The sequence below is a fragment of the Lithobates pipiens genome, unplaced genomic scaffold (genome assembly GCF_037356315.1).
Source record: "Lithobates pipiens isolate NorthernLeopardFrog02 unplaced genomic scaffold, aLitPip1_a1.2 Scaffold_22, whole genome shotgun sequence".
NCBI classification, from domain to species: domain Eukaryota; kingdom Metazoa; phylum Chordata; class Amphibia; order Anura; family Ranidae; genus Lithobates; species Lithobates pipiens.
In genome coordinates this window covers 276,907,446-276,918,684 of record NW_027507784.1, presented here as the reverse complement: position 1 = coordinate 276,918,684, position 11,239 = coordinate 276,907,446, and positions in this window count along the sequence as shown.

Here is an 11,239-nt window from a genome sequence, read left to right as displayed (position 1 = left end):
TCAACATTTCTACCATTAATACACATTTTACATAAATGTTTCTCAGGTCCCCGAATGGCAGTGCATGCAACTGTCGCAAACAGCGACTGACGTCTCTCCCTTATAAAGTCACATTGCATAGGCTCATCTACAAGTGGGCAATTGGCTGCAATATGTCCCTCTTGCCGGCAGCGGTAGCAAATAATCTTTTTCGCTGCCTCTTGCAGCATGGGCTTCCTGGGCTGCTCCCGCCAGACCTTAGGTAGAACTCCCATCCTCTCACTCTCTCCACCCTCACCCCTTGGAGTCATCTTACCCGCCACTGGGGATGATCTGGTCTTAGGATGGAAAGTCCGTGAGTCCCTGGAAGAGGTGGTCAAGTTCTCTGTAGCCAAGTACCTCTCAACCAGATCCACAAGTTTATCTGCATTTTCTGGGTCTCCATGGCTTACCCATTTTTGGATGACAGTAGGAAGAGCTCTCAGGAAACGATCCATAACAACACGTTCCACAATGTTTGGTGCGGTCAAAATCTCTGGCTGCGGCGGTATTTATGGAGCTGTCTACAGCGCTTCGGTTTCGGACCCCGCTTTATCAAATGGATTTGCATTATGTATAGTGGCCCTTGTGCCAGGATCTTGGTTAATGGGCGGGTGTCGCCCCCTTTCCCTCTCTCTCTGGGTACTAGGCAGGGCTGTCCCTTATCCCCGCTGTTGTATGCTATAGCGGTAGAACCACTCGCGGCGGCCCTTAGGGGACACCCCGGTATCAGGGGACTTAAGTGTGGCAGCCTGGAGGAGAGGATCAGTCTGTATGCGGATGATATGTTATTGTATTTGGCGGATACAGGCCCCTCCCTCCGGGCGGCTCTCGAAACGATTCAATTATTTGGAACACACTCGGGACTTAAAATTAATTGGGAGAAATCCCAAATACTACCCATGGATATCGGTGCCCCCTCTGAAATTGAGGCTTCTGCTCCCCTTTTACGAGTTAGTACGTTAAAGTACTTGGGCGTCTCTGTCACCAGATCCCCGGAGGATTATATAAGATTGAATATAGATCCCCTGATAGCTACCATGAAGGCCAAAATTAAGACATGGGCCAAGCTCCCTTTGGGCGTTATGGGCCGAACGAATCTGGTGAAAATGATCATTCTGCCAGGGTTTCTGTACGTGTTCTGGCACTCCCCTGTTTATTTACCCCTGAGGCTGTTTAAATCTATAGAAGCCCTGTTAAATTCCTTTGTATGGGGCTCACAGCGGCATAAATTATCGTGGCAAGTATTAAAATGCCCTGGGGATCTGGGAGGGGCGGCCATGCCAGATTTTGCCCTGTACTACTTGGCGGCCCAAGTGTCCCACTTTTACCATCTGGACAAACAAGACAGAGACAGATACCTAACGTTTATTTGCCCTAGGCGTGGGTACTTGATTACCCATCCCTTCCAGCTGCTATTTAGGGACCGTGCTTCGGCGGAGTTTCGGGGGAATCTCAGGGGACTACTTTACGCACACTGCAGGATTTGGGAGGTGGTTGGGAAAAGGTTGTCGTTTCCTGAGGCCCACTCCCACACCCCACTTTGGGATAACCCCGGTTTGGGCGAATTGCGGCTGCTCCCTGGCTATTCGATATGGCTCGCGCATGGGATTAATTATATCTCTGATCTATATCGTGGGAGGGTGCTAAAATCGTTTCAGGAGCTCAGGGAGGAATTTGCTCTCCCGAACTCCATGCACTACAGGTACCTCCAACTCCGCCATGCTCTTCAGGCACAATTTGGGCAATCCCCACCTGGGGTGAACAGTTTGGCGATAGTGGATGTGCTGTTGGGGCAGGATCCACGCAAATTGATCTCTAGTATATACAACCTTCTGATTAGACCCCCGACGGTTGCACTGGCAGAGGCCCTTAGGGGAAGATGGGTGGAGGATGTGGGGAGACTTGAGGACGATGAATGGGATGAAGCTTTGGACAATGGCAAAAGGGTCTCACCCAGACTTTCAGACCGCTTCACCCACCTGAATATTCTGCACAGAACATACCTGACGCCGACACGTATAGCCAAATACAAACCCGATTACAGCCCCCTTTGCCCTAGATGTGGCGGCTCGGAATGCACCTTTTTTCATATCCTGTGGTCTTGCCCGGTGATCCAGGGTTTCTGGTCTCACATAGTCAGATTTATCCACGACAGAATGGGATCACCTCTGACGCTATGCCCCAAACAATGCCTTTTGGGAGTTTTTCCTGATCCGGACTCGGACAAATACCACAAGATATTTCTACATGAATCTCTGTTTATGGCTAGGTTGCTGGTGGCGAGAAAATGGCTCCAAGTCCAGCCCCCCACGCCTCAGGAGTGGGTGGCTGCGATTAACCATGTACTCCCATATAAGGAGGAACTTTATGCCCATAGGGGCTGTCAGTCGAAATATACTAAAGTTTGGGGAGACTGGTTGAACGATGCCGACACATGTGACGAACTCCCCCCCCACAGGAGCTAGAAGATCCTGCATAATTGAATCGAGGAGGGTTGGGACTGTGCTGCACTATGATAACACTGCAAGGTATACTTTCATGATAGCCCTGGAGATCCCCTGATGTAGTGCTTCTCTGGATTCACCTTGTGGAATTAGGACGACAAAAGTTAGTGTATTGGTGTCAAAAATGCATATAAATCTCTTTCTCTTATCTTTCAAGCACAGGTCCACTGGTAGGTTCCCCTCGCGTGAGAAAATAAATTCTACCCTCTACATACACCTTTGTCTAACCAATCTCATTTATAAATGTGCCCTACATAACCTTTTCTCAATGCAATGAGTTTTTAAGTGTGTAATGGAAATTTGTAGGTTCTGTATATGATTGTTTTCTATTATATATATATTGCACGATGCCCTCACTGTGCACACGGCACTAATAATGTTTTCAGTACATGTTTTGCATTCTTTCGAATTCTGATTAGAATAAGCCTGCCTATGTAACGCCCCTTGTTACCATAAACGTACAATTGTAATATTAATGTGATACCTACGTAATCATGTGTATAAAAACCTTCACATGCGTCATAATAAGGGAGAACGGTTATTTGGAAAGATGCTGAGCGTATCTTTTGTGTCTGTTCCCTACTGCAGTAGTTATTAATTTGGAACCACTAATCAATATGAGGATAGGAGTTGCCTATCATCAAAATATCCATTTCAGGTGGCGAAGCCAGCCCAGCAGGGGTTATCAGGTGACCCTGAGTATCCGAAACGAGGAGCTTGAGACGATCCGGGAATTTCTGATAATCAGCCGGCTGAGGTAAGCCTTTTGCTTACATTTGAGTTATCAGACTTCCTTGATCGGTAAGGCATTTTCGGGACAAAGGGTACCTATTTTACTCCCCTTAATCGAACTGTATTGATTAGTGGTTATATGTTATGTTGTCACTGTCTACTGTCCATCAGAGTGTTATAGAGAAAGAGAAGAATAGTGCTGTTCACAGAGTATAATGTAGTACATCTGCTACATAAAGTAGTTTAGAGGCAAGAGGGTATAGGCACATGTAGAGAAGACTGGCCAGTCATTATGGGCATTAAATTAAGTAAGGGAATGACGGGTAAGAGACCCTCAAAAATGCCCAGCGCAAGAGGAGCGCTATAATGAACCGAAGGTGCGGTTCTGCCTATACTGAGCCCCTAGATTAATGGTTAAAGTGGGCAGGGATCCACAAAGGGTAACTGGGTTACCACCAAAGTCCACAGGGACAAAGAATCATGCAGAGTATACAGCTAGAGAAACAGCTATTTATGTGAGCAGGATGGATCAAGAGTGACAAATAACACTAGACAGAAAGGGACTTTTTGATGTTAAGTTGTGGGATGAATTTGGGGTCAGACACAACAACTAGTAAAGTCAAGTAACAGTAATGAGAGTTAAAACAGAATGCTTTATATGTTGTCAGAGAGGGAAGATGGGATGAGCACTATAGCTGCCCGTCTGATCATAGAAGGTACAGTATGTGAAGTATGGAATTAAAATACATTGGATGCAAAAGATATCATAACAAAATAAAGAAAGCAGAAATTTAAGCAAGGAAGTATTTAAAAAGCATTAAAATAAAGAGAGAATGAAATGCATGTGTTGTGTACAAATGGGAATAATGTAAGCGATTTTAGAGCGATACTTGAGTATGTTTGTGAATGCTGGAACCTGTAGTTCTATCGCTTGTGTCATGCACGCAAATGTGACCCCCTCCTTTGTGCTCTCCTCAAAGAATGTAGCTGGCATGAGAGTTGGTGATAAGCTGGGAGGACACCATGCCAATTTCAGTTTTTTAGACAAAACATTTATAACAAAATGTGCCGAGTTAACGAATCTAATGATAAACAATGTGATCACAATTATTTTTGAATCTGTTTTCCAAACATGGTAAAATCAAGGTTACATTTAACCATGTCTTACACTAATTGAATATCTTTTGATAGTGGAAACAGTGCATTTAAAAAAAAAAGAGAGAAATTGAGTAAAATTAAGTAATATGTCCCCCTTTAAGGACATTTATCTGTGCATATATATATTAGTGTGTGATATTGAAATGATCATATGAGTATTAATTTCTAATATGAGTTTAACAATTTTATTAATAAATATAGATATATTGAAACTGGTTTAGACAACCTTTGGTTGGAAATGAAATACAGGTTAATGGGAAAATTGGTAAAAATGGAATTAGTTTAGATTAAGATAACAATTTTGTAATTTTACATTTATTGAGTGGAAAGAAAAAAAAGTTTAAGATGAAGTTGTTAATTTGAATACAGCTGCAATAATGTTTAACAAAGCCAAGATGAATGGGATACATAGGAAGTTTTTCTACAGAAATGAAATCTTAAAGTCTGAAAATAACTTAATGTGCAGTCCATGATGTGAGAGTAATAATAACATGTAAATATAACAGACCCATCACATCAAGTCCATACATCCTGTTAGGATAGCTGCTGCCTGCAGCCAGTTGGTTTATAGTTTTTAAAGGCCGAGTGCTTTCTGGTCCTTCATACATATTGTTGGTCCTTTTGTTTTTATGTATTTTTATTTTTGAAATCCAAAGCAGAATGTGTGTATTGTGAAATGATGTGTCCCTTTTCCTTATAATGCAGTGGGTATAAGTAGAAGAATACTTAGGGTTTATGGGAATCTCTGCATGACTGCAGGGTATTCTTATCATTTATTATAATATTGCCAGGAAAAAGTTGTCTTTTTGAAACATGAAACTGGAGTTCTTACACAAACAGCATGATAGGAAAAAGCCATTGTTATATTTATGCAAGCTGGACCCAGTAATCAAGGGTTCACTCCGATGTATCAGAGCTGTAGCTTTATGCAAAGTTGCTATTAGACAAAGTTACAGATATTATTTTGGTTGAATATTTAATTTTTAATAGTCCGACATTCTGCACAGCAAATATATAGCTAAGTGTTTGTCTAATGAAAGGTTCAAAATATGAATTTGTTTTGTGTGTTTATGTACAAATCTAACAATGAAAAATGCGTACATTTGGATCCAGCCACCTTATTGCCTCTATTGGAGGAGGCTGGAGACAAAGAAAAAGCACATGTGTTAAATTGATGACATAGGAATCAGCTGCTGTGAGCCCAGTGCAGGACACACTCCCTGGAGACCCGAGTATTTACTTTTTTGTATTGTTATTCCTGGTTTTATACTGAGGATGAAGTTTATCACCCAGAAGGATTCCCTGTATTCAGAGTCATTGGATCCTTTTTACCCCGCTCAAGAAGCAGAGCTCTAGAATGAATGAATTTAGAAAATTCAGTGAGCTATAAAGAGAGTATATATTTATATAGATAGTCGAGATATAGAGAGCTTTTGGTTCCATTTGAAGGGCCAGAAGTTTGTTTTTACTTCGGCGGGTAAACCAATCAAGCATGCTAAGTTAATTTGATCGGCTGTTTTCAGCCTTCCAGGTTCTTGCTGAGGTAGCCATACTAACAGTAAAACTCACACATGGAAGCAGACCAGGCGACTCTGAGGATGCTGCATTTACAGCCCCGGACACTTGCTGGGTCTGTGCAACGCACAGATTCCACCCTAGTTCTGGCCCAGTATAGCTGGGATTAATAATTCAACTTTAAGGACCCCAGAACGAGAAGCACAAGTGGTCCACAGAGGGCAACTTCTTACAAAACAAGACTTTGGAAAAGGTGATAATTTATGTCTGCCAGACACCCTTTTCTCTTCAGCTTGACACATGGACCGTGTCATCGGTCACAAGTAGTTATGGCTGCTTTAGTAAATGAGCGTGGGATAGAGCCAGGGTTCTCCACAGTTGTTTTTTATAACATACCACTTCTTGTTTTACCTGTTACCAAAGGTGTTACCAAAAGCTGAACATCCCTTCCAGAGATAACAAAAAGATATATCCAAATGCCCAAGTCAGGATGTTACGAGTATGTATTTTGTTTGCATGGACATGTTTTCTGGATGTCCAGTGGCAAATGCTACTGCAAAGGCCACAGTAAAAAAGTGTTATCAGAAGTAGTTTGTAAGTACAGAGTGCAGAATCTACAGAGAGTAACAGAGGAAATCATTTTTATAGGAGAGTCCTTACTAGAAGTTTTGAGGTTTTATTTTTACACCCCCTACTGTCTACAATGTAGTGGACAAAGTAGAGTAAGAAACTAGAAAACTTTTGCCTGAATGTTTTATTATATTTTATCAAGCCCGTAGGGGGATGTTGGACTCTCTCCCTATGGGAATTGGTTTGGGAGTGTGTTACTCACTTGCTTATATTTTGTCTCAGCAGCTAAAGTCCTCCATTCAGATCTCACAGAGAATGTTGCTGATCTTTTAAGGTTTTTGACAAACTCATTTATGTGTTTTCTCCCCAATTCCAGATCCTAAACGTTTGGAAGGATCTAAAACTAAAGCCAGTTGACTTGTGGATTGTTAAGAGACATTTATATATATAAGGAAATGTTTGGAGACTCAATACAGCATCTATTTCATGTACAGTTTTGCAAAACTTGAAGGAAAAGTCACCTGGATCCACACCAGACACTGTAATATGACTAAATGAAAGAAATCTCTGTGTTTGATTTGTTTCCCTCTTGCGATCACAGTCTAGGGTATTTTTTGATTCAATTACTTTAATTGTAAGGGATACATATATTTGAAAAGTAGTTTAGCCATGTTGAAGTCATATTTGTCTTTTGTACCTCCATTTTATGTAGAATCGTCTGTGTTTACATATGCTGATAAGTCAGCAATTAAGCTAGAAGGCCATTCTGGCCACAGGAGTGTACAGCCAGTACTCTGTAAATATGTCTTATCAATCATTTGTTTTTCACAGTGAAAAGTCATTTTGTAATGAAAAAAGCTGCTCAGCTATTATTTTCTCCACAATGGAGTTTTTGCCTCTTTGGCCAGGATTACCTCCACCTAAGCGTGTGGAGGTTCCAGGTTAAAGGTGATAGCAGGTATGGTTAGTGATCAAAATATTGATCAAAAGAGAGGAGACTGTAATGGAAATTTGTAGGTTCTGTATATGATTGTTTTCTATTATATATGTATTGCACGATGCCCTCACTGTGCACACGGCACTAATAATGTTTTCAGTACATGTTTTGCATTCTTTCGAATTCTGATTAGAATAAGCCTGCCTATGTAACGCCCCTTGTTACCATAAACGTACAATTGTAATATTAATGTGATACCTACGTAATCATGTGTATAAAAACCTTCACATGCGTCATAATAAGGGAGAACGGTTATTTGGAAAGATGCTGAGCGTATCTTTTGTGTCTGTTCCCTACTGCAGTAGTTATTAATTTGGAACCACTAATCAATATGAGGATAGGAGTTGCCTATCATCAAAATATCCATTTCAAGTGGTACTAAACATAGTGATCTAAGCTGCTAACATTTTGAAGGAGCTTATAAAAATGTATATATATATAAGCATTGCATGAAGAAAACTTATGAAATCGCAGATATTACTTTGCGACAAAATTCATAAAACACTCATGAAAACACACTCAAGAAGAGATAAGGTAACCTCTTAGACAAACAAAGACTAGACCCGTCAATTACAGTAAGCGTCCCATATCAAATTAGTGGCGTGAAATATATAACACAGCCGATATCTATCTTATAATGGCGAACAATCTCAATACATATCGAATCAGAAATTTTTGATGAAACAATTTAAATCTAATTCTATGTTTAACCCCCTAGGAGCCAAACTCTTCATCAGGAAAATCCAGTGAGTTTCCTTTTGGGATAGATCTCTAAGCCTATTGAACCCCCTCCAAGAGGGGTGGATAACATCTATCCCTCAGAATTGTAGTAGAGAGGGATCCTTACTGTGTTTTTCTTTAAAGTGTAGTGCTACAATATGGTACAGGAAACCTTTCCTTATATTAGCTAAATGCTCTGCTATCTGGACTTTTAATAGTCTCTTGGTCCTTCCCACGTAAAGTAATCCACATGGGCACCACATCAGATATACAACGTGTGAGAAATTACAGGTAATGAATTCTTTGATCTGAAAAGATTCGCCGTCCCTGTTCCACACTTCTGTCCTCCTCCTGTTACTTATTTTAACGGTCTTACAGCAGATACACTTTCTACAGGCGAAAAACCCCTTCAAATCAATTTTCAAGGTCTGTTGACTTGGAGGGTCTAATATTTTCCTCACTATCCGAGCTCCAAAGTTTGGGGCTCGCCTGTATATAAACTTAGGTTGATTTTTAAAAACTTCCCAATGGAAACCAGATATGAAATCCAATTGATGTTAGTTATTTGTATCCTGGGCCTCAGACTTCTTCTTTAGACACATTTCTCTTGGTGTTTCTGACACTTCATGGATAATTCTATTTAGGGATTCCTCCGCATAGCCCTTCTGCACAAATTTGTTCTTCAAAACTTGTGACTGCTGGAGATGATCTTCGACCTTCCTGCAATTCCCTCAAATTCTTAACAATTGATCCTTAGGTATATTTTTAATCCATGAAGGATGATGGGCACTATTGATCGACAGATAACTATTGCGATTGGTGGACTTGAAATAAACCTTAGTGAGTACCTTATCACCATCTTTTTCAATGGTTACATCTAGAAAATTAGTAGTAGTCTCAATAATTAGATATTCTATTTTGATGTTATTATTATTGGCATTGAGGTTATCCAGGAATTCAACAACTGATTCATATGACCCCTCCCAAATAAGCAGGAGGTCATCTATGAATCGTCTATAAAATTTGAGTTGTGGAAGTTTTTTACTAAATATAAACCTGTCTTCCCATTGTGCCATATGCTGATGGGCACGTGCGCAAAGTATGCTGACTATAAAAGAACTGATTGATGGGTTGTGTAGCCAATCCCATGAGGAAGTCTTAATGACGAAACATGTCGGGGCGTGGCTACAGGACAATCAATTGTACTGACGTGAGATGCTGCTCAACTGAGAAGCTACACTGCCGCCGAAAGCAGCGACATAGGAGTGGGTGAGATATTATGCTTGAGCACACACTTCTGGTCCGCCGAGGCCGCAGTACACCACTGAACCATTGGCTTTTGTTTGCTGTGTTTTATACTTAAGGCTTTTTTACACTATGTGAAATGGAAGTGCAGTTATTGGAGTGTTGGTGCGATTTTATAAACTGGTTGTAACGTTATCACGCTATGAGGAGCACTTATTTATTCTTTTTACATATGGAGTCACCTTGTTAAGTTAACACGTGGATCAAGTGGATGGTCGTTTTTAACCCCAGGTATGGGTTTAATAGCATTGAAGCCGAACACAAGAGTGGGAGGCATTACAAGTCAGTGAGTGTGCTCTTCAGAGGGAGAGGTGTCACAAGCACGCGGTGTGGTGGAGGATTTCAAGAATTTGTGAAGATCGGTTTTTGGATCATGCTATAAATTTAGGACTGTTTTGATATTTTGCATTTTGTCACTTATCACTGGGTGTTTATGCTTATTTATCACATTCATTTTGTGATCTATTGCACTAGCGCTACTAGTTTTACCTATTGATATTTAATCTATAGATTTAATTTCAGTTCACACATTTTTATATTTTAAGTAGCAGCTTCACTTGTATTATTAGTTATTTTTTCACTTGGCGCAGTGGGGGTAGAAGATATAGAGGGCAGATTCACAGTTACAGTTATATATATATTATTTTACCAACAGTACAGTATCCTAGAATCTAACCTAGAGAGGCTGGCAGTGGAATGAGACACTGCTGCCACCATTGCAGAAGCAGAAGCATTAGAAGCAGCTGCCTATGGTGAGTCAAGAGCAGGTAGCAACATACTGTGTCCATGCAGATTATGTCTGCCAGCACTCTAACCCAAGCAGTACTCCACAGAAAGAAATCAAATTTGATGTCAGTGAGTCACACTAAGCAATGCAGCAGGAGGACATCCTTGAACCCCAGTGTACAAGCAAGAAAAATCTGACAGAGATACAGGTTATCTAGCTCCAACCAAACCTTCTACTCAGCCTTCATACAAGCATCAAACACCTGCTTTCACTCCAAGGGAATATGAAACAAGCTGGTGTAAAAATAATTCAGCGCTGCCCTTTATAATAAGCAGCTAACACAACAAATTGGATAAATGGCAAAACAGAAAAGTAAAAAGTGCAGCGCTTAGTTTCTAACGTGATACAAAAATAGGGGCATGCGCCCAAATAACACGTGAATATAATACAATACAGATTCCTGTATATATAAAGTGAACAAAAACATATAGGGAATGTCCAAAATAGAAAGCGGACAAATAAATGTCAAATAAAATTATTGTACTCTGTGTAAAAAATAATAATTTTTTCTTGTGAATAAATAGATTTTTCTTGTGATAAGCTTCGTAATACAAATCCCAACAGTGAACCAGGAAATATAGCTTAAAGTGAAGGGAACCACCACCACAAATACGTGTCCACCATGCAGCATGTGTCCACCATGCAGCCTCTGCCCACCATGCAGCCTCTGCCCACTATGCCACCTGTTTCCACCATGCAGCCTCTGCCCACCATGCAGCCTACCTGTGCAGGTGAGGAGAGGAACAGGAGAGCCGCCCGGATGATCAGAGCACAGGAAACACAACAATAACAGCTTTCATTCCAATTGCTGTGTTCCCGCCACTCAACGTCACATACAGTCCCACCCCCTGGAAGGGGAACTTTCCCGGGATTGGACGGGTGATTTGTCTATCAAAATCCAGAGACCAGGAGTATGTGACAGCGAGCAGC